Below are 21,123 nucleotides of genomic sequence, written 5' to 3' on the forward strand. Positions count from 1 at the left end.
TGCCTCGAGGGCATTAAAAAAGTCGTTAAAGAGATCAACGAGAAGGAAAAAACGCTCTCGATGATCGAGGGCTGCTAAAGCGGTTTCATACTCCTCGACTTTCCAGGACCTCCCCTCGAATATCCGTGGCTCAGGTGCAGATCGTCGGTGACAACAGTCGACAATTCGTTCCGATTCTTTGCTTTTTTTCAACGACAACTATACGAATCTACGGGGCTGTTTTTGTTAGTAGTAACTAAATCCATGGAAAACAAGTGAATTTTCGCACGAAATTTTTCCTCCGCCCATTTCAAATGTTAATTGACATCTTAACATCATCATCGAAATATTATTTTAATATACTTAACTCCTTTTTTTACTTAATCAATTCGTACGATACGCAAATCTGAAAATTTCATCCGATTGCCTCAAAACTGCTAAAAGCTATCCTTTTCTCGATTCCTCGGAGATTCAACACCCATTTGTTTTTGTTTTCTTTCGTGATTCCGATGCGACAGATTCGTGAGACACAAGATGACTCGCACGTGATACCCTCACATTTGCCGAACAATGTGCCCGGTGATGGTTACCGCACCACTGAGGGGGACTTTAGCAAAATGGCCAATCAGAAAAAGAACGGCACGATAACAAAGTTGCTGAGCTCGAGGAGATCGAGTTACTGCGGTGATTAAGCGAGTCTCTCGAGATCAACGTCCGACTGGGGCTAACGAGTAATCCCGGAACGCTGCAGGCAGCGTACGGATGAGTTTCAGGTGTTTTCGGTCGTTCTGTTTGACCTTTATGGTTTTCTTTCTCGAGTTTGACTGATTCTTCTGTTTTTTTAACTTTTCGTCTCCATCACCATACGGAGTTTGAAAGATTACGTTACTCATATGTCATGAGGGTACTTTAGGGGTAGGGGGTTGTTTTTTCGAGGAAAGTTAGGAACGATATTGGGCTTAGGAATTTCGTACCAAATGTTTTGTTTCATCGTGTTTGTGCTCAGTTCTATGAGTAATCAGGTTTCATTGTAGCAAGCCTGGGTTTGTGTGCATATCGACAAATCGGTAACCGAACTTGATACCATGTTATAGTAAATAGGGTAGTGAAGGTACCAATTATTTTGCATCATTATTTAATTTCAATCTTTTTCAGAGCGATTACATTTAGCGCGATTTTTTTTACGTGGCCTTAATCAGTGGATCAGCTGATGTGAACTCTAAGTAGCTCCATTTTTTTTTTTTTTTTTACCAGGGGGACACGTAAATGCGTTACTGGGTTACAATAGGTACCAACCAAAAAGTAATGATTGCAAATAAAAAAAAAATGAATTTTTTTTATGAAGATTAGAAACAAGACAAACATCTCGAGTTTTTATTTGTTCAAGATGAAGATTTCTTACTTAAATAAGAAGAAACAAATAAATAAATGTAAATATACTTTTTAAAAAACTCAAAACGAGATAATCAAGTAATCAAGTGATGCATTCATGCGAACGGGATGATTCTCAGACAACAAAAGCTCGCTCCCAGCAGAATCGGGGCACGGGGGTTTGTATAAAATTTTCCCAGCGGACATGAGAAAAGCGCAAAGAAAATTCGTTGTTAAAATGCTACTAGGATAAGTAAGAGCATCAGGGCGAGGGATGAAAGGGGGTATACCATGACGATGATGAGAACAGCGTGCCTGGCATTATTAAAACAATGGAGCCATCGGAGGTAGAAAGATCCCCTCCACTCGCTCGAAACAAATACGACAAGTATAAAAGATGAAGGAAATCTCTGGATGCGCCGCCACCACCATCCTCATGCCATATTTTTCCTGTTTTTTTTTTTTTTTTTTTTTTCTCCTTCCTCTTCGTCTGTTTCTCCTTTCGCCTACTTGCCGAGAGTTTTTGACTTACGAAATTACGTGTCTCTTTGCCTCTTCTTTTATCCAGCAAAGCCCATGGCCGTCCACTTTTCCCACTCTGCGAGACGTACCTGCCTCTGCTTTCCTCTTCAGCCCCAGCGACTTTCCCCCGACGCGCAAAGGGTCTCGGGACGCACACAACCAACAACAAAATACAGAACTCCAGTCACGGTCTCCCCCCCCCCTCACTTTCCTTTGCCTTATGTCTCGTCTCGACCTAAATTTTCACCAGCTCTCGCGAGCACATAGCTCGTACGTACACGTACAGCGTTGGAATACGCCCGGATTTCCACCAGTCCTTAGCGAACATGACAATCCGTTTTCCTTGCCACCCTCACCCTCATCGCTCCCTACATATACTTATACATATATGACCATACCTGCCGCTGAGATATATGCTTGCTCGCTCGATTAATAGGTTGGAATAACGCCACAGGGTGATTTGCCACGTATTATCGCCATGGATATTCCAAAGTCATACTGGGTGGTGGAATTGTGTGGGTTTGCTTTTAAAATATTGGACTTTTACGTATATCTGTACGCTTGGGCCGGGTTCTGGATATTAAATTTTACGAAGGATCGATTGTTTAGCTGTTTCGTTGACATTACGGATAAATCGTGAGGTTGAACAATAAAGTAACAAACACTTGTATGGAGCGGTGCGCATTGCGAGCTTGTGAAATTTTTTTTGTAGTCTAATGAATTCATTTACACGATGATAAAAAATTTTTTAACTGTTTGTAAAAAAAAAAAAAAAAAAAAGGTTTATGAATTTAATGTACAAATATTACTCGAGATTTAATCACGAGCGTGGTATTTTCAAAGATTTACAAGATAAATACCTTTTCTATGTAAATTAATTACATTCGTATTTATTTGATTTTATCAACTATTGTTCCTAACAAGATTACTTGGATAGAATAAAATGTTTGAATTCAAGAAAATCCTTCATATTGTCTAGAAAATCATGCTTTATTTAAATTAAATCCATAATTGTTTATTGTTTTAAATTGGCAAAATCGTTTAACTTGATTTGACGAACCTTGGATAAAAACAAATATTTAAAAATGAATCCAAATTATTTTTTATGAATTTCAAATAAATGAAAGTAATCAACTTTCCAATTGGACTTTGATGACCGATAAAAACACACAATATAAATTATCGCTTTCAATCAGCATACGAGAAGAGAACATAATTTTATTTTGTCCAAACAAACACTTGTTTTCAGCGCCAAGTTGTGTATCTTCTACATGACTTTGAATGTACCTATTAATAAACGCGTGTGCGACATGAAGTAATAAACAAGTGACACAGTTATTATAAACTTTTTCAAGTTTTTATACATTTGGTTGGCAAAAAATAAGTAAAAAATGTTTTGATTATCCTACGTAAACGCAAACAAGTTTTGAGAGCAGGTACTAAATTTTATACATGCAGATTGCACACATGCCGATGTATTAAACACACGGTCGTCGAGACAAAGTTTCGTAGTCCAATGTATTCAAGCCCCTCTCGGAAAAAGCAACACCCCAAAATGGACTCTGCCGTCAAAGTTGAATAGGATGTATTCCGGCATTAGTACAAGGATGCTACATTTGTGCCCTACAGGGTGGAAGTGGTGATCGGAGGAAGTCGAGGACGAGGCGGTCGGAGAGAAGAAGGACGCAAGAGAGACACTCGTCCTGCCGGAAGAGAAAATAGACACCCATCATGCTCCGTGAGGGGGTGGACGGCTGATTAGCAAACTATTATGCAGGAAACTATTATCATACACCCGGGCTCTGCAGCGCAGGGGGGCTTGGTACGTATATGTGCACACACACACACACACACACACGTGTATACGTACCTGTGTATCCCAGGGTGCGGGTGTAGTCGACTGAGTACATAGACACGTGTAGGCGAAGGACGAACAAGGAGAGAGAGAGAGAGAGAGAGAGAGAGAGAGAGAAAGGGGACGGTCGAGATTACGCAAAACGTTCCGTGTGCATGAGTCAGTTGGTGTAATGTAATGCCAGGAATTATTATACTGGCTCGTGTAGGTGTATATGTCACGGTCCAAGGAATGACAGCTGCGGAATTGTGCCCGTGACATTTCCTCTCTCGCCCACCTGCAACGAATACATTGTAATCTCCCCTGTATGCGATTGTTATTGGGCGAAAACGAGTCGACGAATGTGGAGCATATTCTGTAGTGTACGTTTGTTGGTACGAATATATATAGTAGTTGGTAGCGTGCAATATGGATTCCAATAAATTATAGATACACCGTACTCTCAGTGCAATGGTGAAATGAAAGATGAGAGCTTGCGACTCTAATTGCCGTTCTAATTGGCCCTGAGTGTTTTCTCAGTTTTTTTTCCCCCTCACAGAAAGTTCTCTGCTCAACTTTTAACTGCTAATTAATGAGCAATTTTACAAAAACTCTGGAAATAAAAATGTTTGATAAAAGATTAAAATATGTATGAAAAACTACATTTGCGCTTTAATTAATAAAGGTAAACGAAGTTTTTGCTTTTATTAATTTTATGTATGATAAAAAATAATTTTTTAATCCACATTTAAAAAACAAATAATAAAAATATATTATGATGAGTTTTTTTAAAACTATTTGGTCTAGGATCAAAAATATTTAGATGTAAGCGTAGTACTGTATGAATCTGTACGTTGGACGGTATGCTTCCAAAGTAGTGATAAACAAAAATCTGTGATTTTATCTGTAGAATGACGTTTTTGCTGAATAAGTAGATATAGATGGGTTAAGCAAGACGAAACATTGGCAGGCAGAGATTTAAAGCCATCTTCGTTCATCTGTACCAACTTGAAATGCAAAATTTCAGTTTTGCAAGTACAAAATAGAAAAAGAAGTTTAGTGTAGTACTCTTACATACCATTACAGTGTTATTAATGATAAAAATTTATGCCGGAAAATATTGTATTTTATTAGTCTAGAAGTATGTTAAAGTTAGTCGGAAGGATTCATTCTATCCAACCGCTGAGAGACAAAAAGGTAACTAAAAAAAGCGTAAATACAAGAAAAACTATTAAATAAGTAGTTAATAAAAAGAGTTTCGTTTTTATATAACTTATAGTACAATATTTTGTTATTTATTACTTTTTAACATGTCATGAAATTTTCATCTCCAATTTTTATAGTTTATTGTACGCAATCGTATTCTACGCAAAATTCTTATAAAATACTGTGTTGGGAATTTCTATTTTAAATAACCAAAATAAATTGGTATAAATAATTTGAATAATATGTAATCTTTTATTCAATTTTCTATAATTTTTTTTAAACATCCAAAAAGGTTGGTATATATGATATTAATCGCAAGTTAGAATAATTTTCTTCTTGATTGTCAGTACAAGAAAAAATAATTAGTTATAAATGTGTGCATTACCAAAAAATTAACAGAAAATTATGTCTTGATTCTGAAAAGTATCTTTTTTTTGTAAAATTACTCCTACAAGCATTCAAACTATCCAAGATAAATCATGTTAAAAAATACTTACGAAGGCTTAAAAAAAAATTATTCTATCACAGAATTCAAAAACAAAGTACTACGTGTGAATAATTGTTTATTATACAAAATATTCACAATAGTGTACGTCAAATTTAGCCTTTACATAAACTTTAGTAACAACGCAACAAACGGTACAAACCAACCCATCAAAAGTTTATGATGAGTAAAATTTATGATTCCTCTAACAAGTTTGTTATGGTGCTACAATCTCATTGTATATGTGATAATTTATATAATAACCTTTATTCATTAACGCGGTCTGCAAATCATTTGGGAGAGGCGTTAAGTACAAAAAAATCACGTAGGATGAATTAGAAACTTGATTGGCAGCGTGGAGTGAGTTTGCCAGAGATTAAGGCAAAGCTTGGATTAAGAAAGTTCGGGTAGGCCGTAAATTTCGCCGTCAGTCAAGAAACGTAATTGTTATTGTTGCTGAGTAGTGATTTAACGTCTAAGGGCGAGATTCATAGGGAATTGTACGATTATGTACGAGTGCACGCGCGTAACTCCTGATGTATGTCTCGAGGAAACAAAACAAAACCTTTCGTAGTTTTGATTGTTGCGCTTACGCATTTCTAACAATTTTTTATAATTATTTCATGAATAGCTCTTTTGTTTGTTCCCAATAGCAACTGGGAAGAATTAGCTCATGAAGTTTAAAGTTACGTAATTAACTCTACGCAAAAATTATTCAAAATTAATTGGTGCAAAAATTATATTCGCTTAATAAGGGTGCGTATCTATAAATACATAGGCTCCAGGAAAAAGGGTTTATTTAAATGATCTCAATCATCTTTAGGTACATTAAAATACGTGCCAACAAAACTTTACAAGACTTTAGGTAAGTAGCTCCCAAGTTAATGGACCCTCGCATTCGCTTACTGACAAGTTTGCGCCCAAGTTTACGGAAGTGGAAAATCTTAGATAATTGCCCTTTATTGTAAGTACATAAAATTAAATGGCAATGACTCGTTGTTAGCTCTACAGTGCGGAACTTAGTACATACAATTTTAAACGGCTCTGCTGATACGTTCTCTAACACATTTTTTAAAATGAATTTGAAACGCGTTGCAGTAATGAGTTTTTTTTTTCTGTTTGTAAGTTATAATTTTTTTATTTTTTATTTTTTTGAGAAATTCGCAGAAATAATACAATTCTTTGCAATAATAACTGAGTACAGTTTATACTCGTAACAGATGCTTACTGAAAACTGTCATTGACATTGAATTATAATTTATAAACTCTTTAAATTTTTGTATTTTCATTCACTTGTAACTATACAACGAAAGCTTTTCTTTCTAAATATATATTCAGCGAAACATCAGATAAAAGTTTTTAAAGATATCGACAAAAGAAAAAAAACTAATTACTGCGGTGCATCTCAAACCCATTTCAACAATTGCGTTGGGAGGTAAATATATTGGCAGAGTAGTTAAAAAGTGCGCATACTTTTTTCTCCATTTTCGGGCAAACTACGATGTAGAAAAGGTATAAAAAAAACGATGGGAAAGGTAACAGCCGAGGAAGGGAAGTCTACGAGAAAAGCCCAGAGGCGTAAGCTTTCTAGCACCTGTGCTAAGAATACAAAAAAGGAAATGTGAAAGGAAATAACACCTTCACGCAAATACAAAAGCCTTGACGAAATATTGACTCAAAAGGAGAGGGATGAGCTATCCACCTGGAACGGGCACATGGGAAGGTGTTGAATAGTAGAAGAAGCACAAAGAGTTATACCGAACGAGAATCATACAAAAAATCGGTACGAAGTAAAAAAAAAAAAAATAAAATAAACAAATGTTTGAACGTAGATAGATTGCCACGGCGCAGTAGAGAAAGCAAAGGGGGTAAGAAAAAAAGGGAAACACTGAGGGAAAAAGATAAGTACGCTCGTGTGTGTGTGTGCGAGCTTGTCCAAGGTACACACACTTGCAAACAAGAAAGGCGCCCTATACGTGCATCTCGCTCCTATCCCGCAGTCGCTGTAACCTCGTTTTTCCGTCCAGCAGCCACCAATTTACCTTTGCCTCGTTTTTTCGCCACCTCCCACTCTGCCTTTAAAGTGACCTTTTATTTAATTACACGACAGGGCCGCTGTGCGGTGCATCAGAGCCAGGGAGGGTTCACGAGACAGGCATCGCGCAGAAAACATTTTCGTGACGTCTCTGCCAGAGGAGCGCCGGCAGTGGCAACGTGCAAACGTGACTGTGATGATAATTTTTAAATTCGTGCGGACAAATGTATGTGCCGGGAAAATAGGAGGAGGAGGACGGGCTGCACGGGAATGCTAATAGAGAGAGAGGGGATTAGTTAGCGATGTACAGCTTCGGGAAGAGTGAGGTGGATGGGAAAAACTGATGGGGTGGGAGGGAAAGAAGTGTTTCTGACTTGAAGCGTAACGAGGAACAGGCAGGGTGAAGAGTAAAGCTGATTATATAAGGGGAAGAATTCAAGGCTTACAAAGGAGAGAGATTATTTTATTACTCGAAAGTAGCTTTTGCTCGTTAAATCGATATCAAACTGATTTTTATGCACATCGAATAGTTGGAAACATGTTTTTTGTCTTCAAAATTAATTGGAGAAATGCTACAAGGTTGTTTGTGAAGTAAATGAAAATCAATAGCTATGAAGATGTCACTCGGAAAAAGACCGCCCATGACTCCGGATAACTTTTCAGTTGAGGATTTAAAAATATTTATTTTAGATAATCGGTGGTAATTTTTATTAATTTGTGCTTAATTTAAATTTTTAGAGATGTTTGAAAGTTTACAAAAATTCTAGAAAAATTCTTTTTTTGAATAATGTAACGAAAACATTTTTTGTAACCAACCAAATTTTTTTTTTTATCACCAAAATTTTTTTTCAGATTTTCGAAAGTGTTGGGACAGGTAAAAAAAAATAAAACTGTGATTGTTGACATTTTTCTGCATTATTACCATGATATATATGAATAAAAAAATGCTCCATAAACTTATTTTTATTCGAGGTCTCAAAAAGCCGTTTTTGCATTTATTTGTCGCAGTAACAATACGAGAAAACGCCATAATCACAGTTTTTAATTTTTTAATAACTTTATCCATCACTTTGAAAAATAGATAAAAAAAAGTTTCTTGGAGTAGAAAAAATTGTGTGTTTTATTAAAAAAATTTTTATGTTGTACCACTTCAAAAAGAGTTTTTTTAGAATAAAAAAAAAACATTCTGATTCTGGGAATTCGAATTAAGTGCCAAAAATTTTGTAAGAATTTTTATATATTTCTTATTTTAAAGTGGATGTTTTGACAAGTTTTTAGAATTTTTTTTGTTTACTGAACCAAGAAAAAAAAAAAAAATGTTTTTTAAAATTTTTTTTAAATGGAAGGCAGTAGGGAACGTAATGGGCTGAAGGAGTATTTTCATCTATATTATCTTACTTATTTTTCAATGGCACAGGGATGCGGTGGATTTGAGATAGAAGCCTTTAGAAAATGGCTACGTACACAAGGTATGTTTATCCATGTATACACAAAGCGAACTATGCGAATATTTCAAAAACTAAACACTTTTTTCTGCCATGGTCACCACTGAGTCCCACGAATTTACCCCTAAAAATTAATAAGACACGACTACCATCATTACACCTTACAATTTCGTGTATTGTTCTAAGCAGTGAAATACAGCAACGAAAAACTTGGCAAAACCTCGTGAGGTATATTTCCGTTTACAACCAAAGCACCATTCAAAAAACAATGGAGCCATTCATTCATACGAAAGATATTAGGGCAGTGAGATTTCGCTCCTCGCTCGTTATGCACTCGTGCAAGCATTTAACATTCACAGCCATCAATGTAAGCGATCCAGTCAGCCAGCAATGTATCCTACAGTCGCCATCTACGGGTACAGGTAAGTTGATGCACACGAGTGTTTGGATCTGTACGTAGAAATGTATCTACGTGTATATCTACGTGTACAGTGGAAGCCTTCCGGGCGAGCTGTCGTAGAAACTACTCGAGTTTGACTGTGCAGATACATATATATGTATATACATGAGCTGTACGCATACGTGCGATGAGCTTCTGCCAACAGTCGGACCGGAACCAAAGCAGCAACTGCAGACAAAAGCTGGCTTAGCTGATACGAAGAGCCCAAAGGGGTGGATCTTTCGAACGAAGACAACTAACAGTACCGAGTGGTCCCTTCTCTCATCCCTTTGTGTTTTTGCTTGACACTTTGAATGGCAAAAACGGTCAAATACACCCAGAAGCTGTCCCTCCATCTCAAGATCTGTTACTGCAAACGTATAGGAGGTGATATCTATCTTTCTAGTCCATCACGTATTCTTATTTGCTCTCCTTTTTGGTTTTTTCCTACAGAAAATTTTCTCGAAAAAAATTCCCCATTCCTATTGCTATGTGTGCGTGGAGAAGCTTGTTTTTTTTTTTTCATTTTTGAGCGACGTGCTCGAGTTTTTTGGTTCTCTTGATAAGGAAGCTGATCTTTTTTTTTCTCGCTGAGTAAACAAATATTTTTCATAAGAACGGTGAGCACAATTTTCACGTGTAGCTCCAAAAATCGCTTTTTGTTTGCGATTTAAATATAGATCATGCACCTTTAAGCATACTCTAATTTTATTTGGGAAATGGTATGAAGTCTCGTCATTGAAGAAAATAATAACTCTAATATTGAAATTTTTTGGTTTGATTGAAAAAAGAAAAAAGAAAGTATAGTATAATATCATTGAATTCTGAAACTGAGTATTAGACAATGAATAAAAAAAAAGTGTGGAAAGGAAATAGTTTGATTTTTTTGGTTGAAATTTGTTTGAACTGAAACAGAAAACCTGTGCTTTACAAAAATTATACCTTCCTAGGATGTCACCTCCATAATTATTTTCCGGCTGAAATCAATAAATCTATATCACAGATGAATCGCTTCAATTATAATAATACAGTTATTTCTTAGTAGCACAAAAAACAAAAACTGCCAAAATAATGTTTTTGCGGACTCACTCCAGGGAATAAAATTAATGTTTCATGTGTTAAAAGCAGAAATTCAGTTACTTTGTAAAAAGACCAAACTAATTTTTGATAGTTGCAATCCAAAAAAAAATTGTACGAATTTGAAGCGAATCACATGATTTGGTAAAAAAAAAATTGTTGTGACAGTATTATTGTATAAATCGTTCCTAAACAATATACCATATAAATTATTCAATGCCTCATATCCACAAATTGCGCACAAAGGCCATCGTATGAAGCCTTAAATCATCCGACTGGCTAAAATACACATTAAAGTTAAAGTCCCCTCACTCGCTCGGTTCTACCTTCAATACTCCTCCCTCCGTCCTTTTGATTTAGCTCGTCCCATACCTATCCGGTTCACATACATAATACGGCACACTTTGCCCATCGCTTTCACGTACCTCGTGCATATTGTACTCGTGCTTACGAACTAGATGATCACCGGACACGGCTGGTCGGCTTGATCTCGAAAGCCCGTGAAACTAAGCGTTCGTTTACAATTAAAAGCTTGTGACAGTCGAGCGCACGGGCACACGCACGAGGGGGTATATGCGTGGAGTTTGGTTTCAAAAGGCTCACGTTTGGGCGAAGTGCACACGTCGTTAGCTCGCATCTAATTGGCGGTGTTAAGGGTTCTCGGCGTTTCTGCTAATCCAGAGACTCGTTGGCGCAACTGTCCGGTAACTCCTCACCGTTATACCTAAGCTGCAGCAACCGCGCGAACACTTGGGTTGAAAATTTTCTCTTCCGTGGCAGGGCAGGTTGTTCATTTTTCGAGTCTCTCTGTCAGCTTCTTTCACGCCTTTACGTAAGTTTCTTTTTTTCTATTTGCGACAAAAAGTGAGCGCGAACAGCGAGTAGAAATCCATTCAAGTGTTTTTTCATTACAAATAATCATTCACTCATTTGCTATCGTTGAAGAAGTTTCGGAAACACAAGTTTGAGAGTGAAGATTCGTCATCATATATTATTCTAGGTTTCCATCGCCATAAAGAACTCTTGATATGTCAATGAAAATATCGATCAATTATTCCTGTTACTTTGTCTAATGATTGAAAAGCTTTTTCTCGTTCACGCTTGGTTTTCCGAGAATATTTAGTCACGTATGTACGTATACAGAAGTTTTTGGCATAACTGTAACCAACACTGATTCTAACGAGCTCATCGATCACCGACATTCTGAAAACTCTCTTATTGTCAAGGGTAGCGAATTATTTGTTTATTCTTCTTTTTGAGCTCATACACTGAAGCTCACACATGTAGATTTAGGTTCGTCCTGGATCAAACATACTTTACTTAAATTGTTTTTATGATTAATAAGCAAATGGTATTTTTGATACATCTCCCGCAATTCAGTGAAATAAATTTGAATACTTTGCAAAATTTTTCAAACTTTGCATCCAGTTTAACAAAAAATCATCCAAGATAAACAAAGGGTAACATTGAAGAAGAAGATCTTGTATGTAACCAGGTACGTATCTTCCCTCGTTTATCCACGAAACCTTGTGGAGATAAAAAAATTCATCCAAATTTACCATCCACTGCCAAAGAGCTTCAGGTACTATCACTAGATGTGACGTACTTTTGATTAAAAAAAAAAAAAAAAACATTCACCCAGCACTTATTGTTTACCAACAGTTTGTCCTCGTGCCACCCAATCCATCCCCGGACGTATTTCCATCCTCATCGTATCCTTACTCATCCTTTTTTTCCCTATGCGCGGTAACCCAATCTTACGACGGAGGCATATAATACACAACGAAACCCAATCGTAAAATACACAACAGCAGCTCCAGCACCTACACGTTATACTCTGTACACCTGTATTTGTATAGGACATAGATAGCCCCGTCTGTGCGGGCTACCTGACTCGTCACCGATGCCGGCGATCAAGCCACTGCTATTGCTGCAGCTGTGCTGTATTATACGACGACGCCGATAGACACTGGGCCGAGTTCCAATTCCGGTAAGACGCTTTTGCCATTTGTACCATTGAAATTGGCCGACTGCGCCGCCGGTATCGTCGTCAAACGGTTGTATATGTATACACACCCACCCTTCCCATTCTTCTGATATAACTCTTATCAACCACGTGTACAGATATATACACGGACGTATCGTGGGCTCCCCCCCCCGCGTTGCCATTTCTCATTTCCCCCAGCCCCATTTGGGATCGATCGCACCCTTTGGTGCAATTTAATACTTGGCGGGTCTCCGTGTCCCGGTAAAACGTCCAGATTGCTTTTGCAAAAGTGAGCACCGAGTTTGTTCACATGATCCCTCCTTTTGGCGGGATAAGCTGTTCGTCAAGTTTGCAATGCATGCACGTTCCGTGTGCAGCTTATGAGAAGTGTATTGAGCACTGTTTTCGACGTTTCAATTGGAATTGTCAACAATAGTTCACGAATGCCGTGCATGTGGATGAAACGACTCAAAGCTCTAGAATCGTCACGTTCATGCGAGCTCCTGGAAATCGATGATCCGATAGCATATATTATATGGATAAATTATTGCAAAAGTCAAGGTTTGACAGTTTTTTTCGTATGAAAAGTTGAAACAGTCAACAGGGGAGTCCACCCTTTATTTCGTGCAATATAGCATGGATTTCATTCTCACGAAATTGTCTCTGAGCTCGAACGCTGCTCATCTGTATCTTTTGTGCCATTATTATAAAATTTACAATGATGGTTTCGTGAAGGAAACAAAGCGATACAACGCATACTCGGCCGATCCACACTATTGAGCAAACAAAGACCGGGCCCAAAGAGCACAGCGTCCCTCAATGGAATGAAATGTTTAGTGGGGCGTAATCCTCGCAAGACTTATCGAGCGTAAGTGGAGCCCAACATGCATAAGAGCCGGGGACTTAAGCTTCGTTCGCGGTGTAGGAGCTGGTGGTGGCCGGTGGAGCATCGTGTAAGCTACTTGAGAAGTGAAAGCTCGGCAAGAACGCCCTACTACACGCTTACAGAGGCTAGGATGTATGCATTAATTTTAAATGGTTTTGCGCCACGGGCAATGAGCGGAAGGAGCTCCAATAAGTAGCTCCTCCATCCTCAAAAGGGACGGACTCAATGTGACTGCAACAGGAATGATCTATCATTAGGAGGCAGTATTGGATTAACTGGAATAGAGGAGACAAAAATTGATTCAGAGGGCCAAAAAAGTCTAGTGCTTGTACATGTTCAAGTCAATTTTTTAAACAGCAGATCCAAGATTCACTGAGATAAGCTGCATCTGATGTGTCCTCAAAGAGTAATTAGTCAAAAACAAATATGGGTACGATTCAAGAAGCCATTGTCAATTTGATGAGTCGATTGATTCACGGTTACGGCATCCATCGAGATACATATGTACATGGCTTAATCATTGAGATGATACGACTACTGGTGGAATGAGCCATGGAGATTCGTTTTTTTTTATTTCTTTTTTTTTTATGCCAAGCATAAAACGAGAGCCATCTCACGACAAAGTCTTTGACGCTATTCTCTAATTAATAAGAAGACTGCGTGTTTATCTTTTCTTATCTGTTAAATGAACTTCAACCCTTTTTTTATCATGCAATCAAATCTACCCTTTTTGTATCTAATGGTTTGTAATGTAACGATGTGTAAAATGTATTGGTGGGAGGTGGCGTGGAGATTTAATTATAAAACTTTTAGATTTCACGTTGACACATTGAACTCTGACAGCAACATTGTAAATTTCAACTGGAAGATGTTGAAAGAAAACTTTGACAAACAGGATGTAAAAAGAGAAGGTTCACGTTGCTACAGAAACTTGAAAATGATGTTTAACTTCACTCGGTTTGTTTGGTAGATGTTGCTCCTGCCGACTAACATCTTTTCAGCTGATGAATAATTGTTTTTTCAACAGGGACTCAAAGGTCGAAAAAATGTATAAGTACATTGATAAACAAATGCTTTCAAAGCTAAAAATTTTTACTGGAATAGCATCCATGGCAAATGTTTCAATGATTAAGCTTTAATTAGAATAAATTCCGGAAAAAGAGCTTTACCAAATACATCTATCCGAAATGTTCGGAAATTCAAAAAATTAATGATTACCTATTCATCAAACTCAAAAAAGCTTTCAAGACCCTTACGAACAGTGAGACAAAATAAATCTTCATATCTTTATTCCATAAAATGTAGTAAAAAAATTTACAATTAATTTATGTACCAAAACAATTCTTTGTTAAATTTTACCTCTGATGAGGTATACATACTGGCTCGCATACTATGGTTGCTCCTGTTTCTATGCATGTACTTGTAAAAAAAGGACTTTGCAAATTGAATTTTCAGACTCACATGCTTCCATCTCATCATCATTTAAGCAAATACGTTGTTTATTGAATTTACTGGCTTTTACTTATAGATTAGCTATAGCTTCAATAACATTGTAGTTTTTTAAAATTATTGTTAGCCTCATGACATACTTAAAATTTTTTACTACGTGGAACTTGTATTACAACAGTTTTTATTTTGATCCACTGTATAGTTGCGAGTATTTCTTGGTATATGCTTACGGATATTGTACCAAAAGAGTGGTTCAAAAACAGGGGTTGCATTAAAAATATAAAGTAAATTTAATCACGCCATTAGCTTGCTTACAAATTACTGATGTACTGCTTAGAATCGTAATATACCATGTTTAGCAATATCCCCATGAATTTGCAATCACTTTAAAATTGCGCTTCGGGTAGCCTTAATAACGATTAATTACATGTAAGAGCGAGATAGAGAGGTGCGCGTAGGTTGAGTATAGTGATTTAAGCACTCGGCAGGATGTGACCTATAAACTGTAATACAAGCGGTTAAAAGTGCATTAGCGCGTAGCCTGAGGGAACGTGTAATTTCCTGTTAAACAAAAATCGTTTTTTTTTTTTTTTCCATTACCATAATTACTAGGTTATACAGACCCAACTGATTATTCTTCGGCTTCTCTTATTTCTATTAGATTTTCAATCAAACCCATTTGTATTGAAGAAAATAAAGTGATTCGTGTTTTATGAATTCCAAAACGTTTTGATGTAAAAAAAAATATCGAGAAATCGAAGGAAAACTCTTTTTTTTTATTATTGATTTTTGGTTGTCTTCATAAAGTGCTACGTTCAATAAAAATAAAAAATCTACGAGGCTTTTACAAATTGATTGCAACCTTTTTCATCAATTGAAATGCGGTTTTATACTTCCACCTTGTATTGCATTGAATTCCTCTCCTGTTCTGTTTGCTTTTGCTTCGATGCTGTACTTCAATTTGAAATGAATTGAAAAAAGAAAAAAAAAATCTTTCTACCACTTCAATTGTTTGTCAGTCAATCCAAAAGTAGTTTAAATAAAAAATAGAAAATGCGGATACCTGACGTTGTGTTTACTTAATCGAACAAACAATCCAGTGCTCATGATTTCAGTACTTTTGTAAATATTTATATTTAAAATTCAAGCATTTTACGAAACTTTTTTACTTTGAGCATCATCACCGAGTGAAATATATAAAAAAAAAAAAAAAAAAAATCTACACAATTTGACCTTCAAGGACAAGAAAGTCGGAAAGAAAAAATCAAGTGACAGCTGTGCGTGATGGCTAAACAAGAAAAAAGTATTTTTGACCGCTAAAACATGTTACATGACTGAAAACATCGGGCGAATAACTTTCGCCCACGTGCACGTACACGCATCTCTCGAAGGAAAATCTTTTAGTCGAAATTTATGACTGGAAGAAAAGTTTCACCCGTATTTTATTTATGTATATACGACTAGCCGTGTATTTAAGAGGCTCAAGTGTCGTATATGTACGCACAAGAATAATGGAATCGAAAGGAAGGAGTGTATAGGTACAGGCATCGGTGGTGCGAGATTGGCAGGATGATGGAGCGGGGGAGGAAAGATATGCGGGAAATCGCTGGCGTGCCGAAGATGGCAAGAAAAAGGGGGAGGGAGGGAGAATGATCGCTCTGTCGACGGGAGGGTGCTGGAAAAGATCGGGGTTGGTTGGCAATTAACGCCTTGCTGACGGCTAACTCATCGTCTGTGCCACGGGAGTGTACGTGTTAAATGTGCCCTCGGGAGTTCGATCATGTAACATCCTGGGTTGATTTATTTTTTTCTTATTTCGATCGTGGATGTGGAAGTTAATAACATTTATTGGCTACATAACCACATGCGATTGAGATTTTTTTTTTTTTTTTTTTTTTTTCAATCTACGTTGCAGTAGAGTTTTCAGTGATTGAATTCATTACTACTTAGGTTGGAGAATTTTTTTAAAGTCCTGCAAGTTTTTTGATTTCTTGATCGAGGTGATGAGTATATATTAATGTTAAAATCTGCTATAAACAATGAGATAAAAAAATCTTGACATTCTTGAAAAATCCTAGAAATTTTGGAAAGTATCGATGTCGGCAATCCCGGTCCATTACATGATTTTTGAGGAGGGACGCTATTTTTGTAGACCAAACGAAATTTTTCTCGTGAGATGAACACATAATATTTAAGGTGATATTTTTTTTATGAAAGAAAGTTCCATAGTAATTTTTTTTAAATTTTAAATGAACTTGTGTAAATATCTATTGATCTTATTCAAGCAATGAATGATAAAGCATGGGTGAAAAAAATTGACTTTACTTTGCCTGACAATCAGTTTAATCAAGACTATTTTCAGTTTAAAAATTTTATTTCTCACGCATCAAACCGTTGATGTTTAAGATGGATATAAATTTTGAAATTATTATTTGATTTTAAATAAATAAGGGATATTTTATTTGAAGCAAATACCGTTGATTAATCAAGGTAAATGTTGCGAAGGTGCGGTATACTATCATTTAAAAAGATGTAATTGAAATATTCTGGCCTTTGATCTTAAAACTTGCATTAAAAAAAGTGGATATTCATTTACTCGCAAGATTTTTAAGTATCAAAACATTTTTATATTAATACATAAAATGATATAATTTATCGACCGTTTTAATTAGAAATTATAATATCAATGTTTTTATTAATTGAGTCACAACTTTGAATACATTGCTGAATTTACTAGAAAATTGGTGATGTAGTTGTCAGAAGTACAATAAACCTTTTAGGATAAAAATTAAACGATTTTTGCAAATTTTTACTATTTTCAAATATTTTTGTTGTAATGCGTCAGAATGAAAATATGTTGGGTAAATTAACTGATTTGTCAATCAGAAAATTTATGAAGGTAAATAAGCCTTCTATTATCTGCTTGCATTGACGTTTGCTTTACTTTACAAGCTCGAACGATGTACGATATTTTAATGTGTGAACATTTTTTTCTACTAATAATACCATTTAGGTGGTTACCAATGGGCCACGTATTACACGCAAACTAACGCAAAAAAAGTCCAGCAACAGTTTTTTTTACAAAAAGTAAATAATATTTTTGGTGTTTTCAAAAGGTTTGACAATTTTATTGCGATTATTTTTTAAAATATTTTACAGTTTAAAAAATAACTTTTTTTTCGACATTTTTGAACCGTTGTCAGCTATTAATAGTCATCTTCACCCTTTGGCGGCCATGGCACACACATCGTGTGAACGCGTTTTTGCCCTACGGGGCATTTATTATCACCTGAAAATGAAGGTTTATTTAATAACTTTTCTTAACAGGCATGATAGTTTAGAAACAAACGATCTACCATAGTGTGATTGGTTTAAACTATAAATTAAGCTGTAAGGGATACATGTTATTTTCTACAGTTTCTCTGATGCAAATCTAATAGCGAAAAAATGTTTATTGTATTTTTACTACGTGCAAATTAACGTAGTAGCACTTGCACGCAATAAGTGGTGCTCACCAAAAAGTCACTAGCAACTCATTTTATTATACCTTTCAAGATGGCTTCTCTTGGGTCATTAAAATACACAGTTGAGTTTGCTCCCTGATTATGATACGTCACATATAATGTTACTAACAATGTAAAGTACTAAAAATTTTGATACAAAAGTTTTGAAAATTTGAATTCATAATCCTTCGACTTGGGAGGCGATTTCAACGTTAAAGACCTCAAATTTCCCTAATAAGTGCAATTTTTACTACGAGGTAATGTTGCATTCAAAACTTTAAAAGGGGAAAAAATTATATTTTTAAAAAATGCATACGTAACTCGAATAGAAGGTACATCTTTTCAAAGGATAGGTGCGTAATTGATTATTTTGATATTTAAAGATTTCTTTTCGAGGCTAAAATATGTAATACGTAAATTTTCTAAGTCACAAACAACAATTGATTTTCAAGATTTTTTGAAGTGCTGTTTTGCAACTGCCATAGATTTTTTTTTATTTTTTTTTATTTATTGATCCAGTTAGAAGTGTAAAAAGTTAAAATATTTCTAGGCCTATTTTATATACGTTGTACTTTGCCTCAAATTTTAACTCGAGAAATTACTTATGAGGATTTTCCATAAAATTTCTCCCTTCGATGGAACTTGCAGGATTTTAAATTATATTTTCATATAAAAATAAAGCTACCTTCAATAAATTTGGTCCTAATACAATGTAAAATTTATATCATAATTGTCATTATAAAAACATAAAACAGTACAAACCATATTAAATTTTTGTTAAAAATTTATTTTAAGCTGACTATTAGCAGTTGGCTCTCAGAACTACATTAATTTTTACTAACATGTCAATCCGAAACCCGAATGAAGCGTAATATAGAAAAAGTTTTTATTGATGCCACTTATTTTTGCCATTAGAATATTTTACCCCTTGGGAGCCAACTTGAAAATGGAAAGAAGTCAAATTAAACGTCAACTAATAATTATGATGGTCTTAAAAAAATTCATAAATAATGACTATAAAATAAAAGTAACGAAATAAAATAGCATGTTAGTAGTTTTCGTTATACAAGCGCCATCACCGCCGGGGCTATTTTACGGCCCGAGGGGGTAGTCCCAGTTGGATGGCGATTGTGTGGCTAATGCCATTTATCCTACCGAGGGTGCAGTAAACATCTAAAATCCTTTCACGAAAAACACCCCGAAGTACGAAAAATAATTTTTACTTTCTATTACCATAGTAATTTAATATAGTTACGTCTTTTCATTGAATCAAGATTTTTAGTCCGATCGTGGATGAATTACCAGGAGAAAAATTTTAATATGCAAAATAAAAATAACACAAGTATTTTTCCTTACAGTATTTGTTGAAAACCATTAAGCTCAACATAATTTAAATCTCATAAAGTTAAAATGGAAAAAAAAAAAAAAAAAAAAAAAAGAAAAAGAAAAATTACAAAAAGTAAATGGCACAATAATGATTAGTGTAGTAAGTATTGTAATTAATAGTAATAAATGAACACACGTACATATGACACATCCAGATACGTAAAGATTGCAAGCAGCAATAATTGCTAAGATAAGCAAAAAAGCGAGCGTTGATCTCATGATGATGACCTTTTGTTTTTTTATTTTCAATACAAAGTGTATTTACGACTAAATTTAATTGGATTGGTAAATTTTTATGTCACTCTTGTCACCGAAAGCCAATACAAGTGGCACCGAGTTACTTTGCGAATTACAGGTAGCTGTACAACACGAATTGAAAAGTGCCAATTACACGAGAGCGAAACTGCCTTATACGAGCGTTTCTTTCGAGAGTAAGGAGACTGTCCCTTGAGCCTCTCTTATAGTATGCTGTAGCAGGTAGTCTACGCCCTCCCCCTTCCTAGCTTATTGGTGGAAGAACCATTTCAAGGTGCACTATTGTCAAGCACGTTCTCACTTGCTGGCCCTCCCCAAATTTTTCTTTATCTGCGAGCAGGGGAAGCTAGCCTTGTTTGGTCGATTCTGTTGGCCTTCATCTTCCCTGTTATTTTCCATCTCAACAGCCTGAGTCACTCTTCGCGTGTACGAGTTACAGTGTAGTGAAACTGGAAACCCCCAAGATATATTATGTATTTGTATATATCGGATTGTGACTTGACGAAAATTCTCACGCTCGGTTGAACGTACGAAAAGTTGTTTTTCCAAATTTGGCCAAGGAGACTTTCTCAAGTCCAGCTGTGTGATGTAATATGTGCGACAATTTGGCCGCGCTTCGGCAAAATTTGGGAAAAACTAATTTACAAAGACCCTCGAGTAATTTTTTTTTCTCCACGCGATAACAACAAGTTGTCATTTCGGTCGAATTCTAAGGAAAGCGCTGATCGGGCTGGGCGTGACTGAAGGCCATCGCTTTGACCTGCAAGACGAGATTTTTATCACGATTCCGAAAAAACAATGAAACTAAGATTGGTCGATGCGTATCGAGCTGTTTAACCGGGAAATAAGATAAGGAGTCAACATCACTCGACGTTCCTGGAAAAGTCTTGCTCATAGTCAGTCTTGCAATTGTATGAATCAGTCAAAAATATTTGAGAATAAATCGCTCAACGTGTGTATAATACATATAATACATATTTATATTGTAGTAAGGACAAAAAATCTTCTTTTTCTTAATAAGTAAATGGAAAAACATTGAAAGGTAAACCTTGAAACTTTTACCTGCAAAATATACAGACATGGAGAAAAGCAGAAAAGTTTGTTAGCGACAAAAGATTTTTTAATGTAACGGCATTACTGTATTCTATGTATTATCTGCGCATAGATAATATATATATATACGCCGTGCATCAGAGCGTTAAGTTTGTTACTCGCTCGGAAAGTACGGACTTACGGGAGAAGTTGTACAATTGCTCAAGCATTTA

This window comes from Copidosoma floridanum, unplaced genomic scaffold (assembly GCF_036245765.1).
Source record: "Copidosoma floridanum isolate Cflo_tuat_1 unplaced genomic scaffold, Cflo_Japanese_pri ptg000006l, whole genome shotgun sequence".
NCBI lineage: Eukaryota > Metazoa > Arthropoda > Insecta > Hymenoptera > Encyrtidae > Copidosoma > Copidosoma floridanum.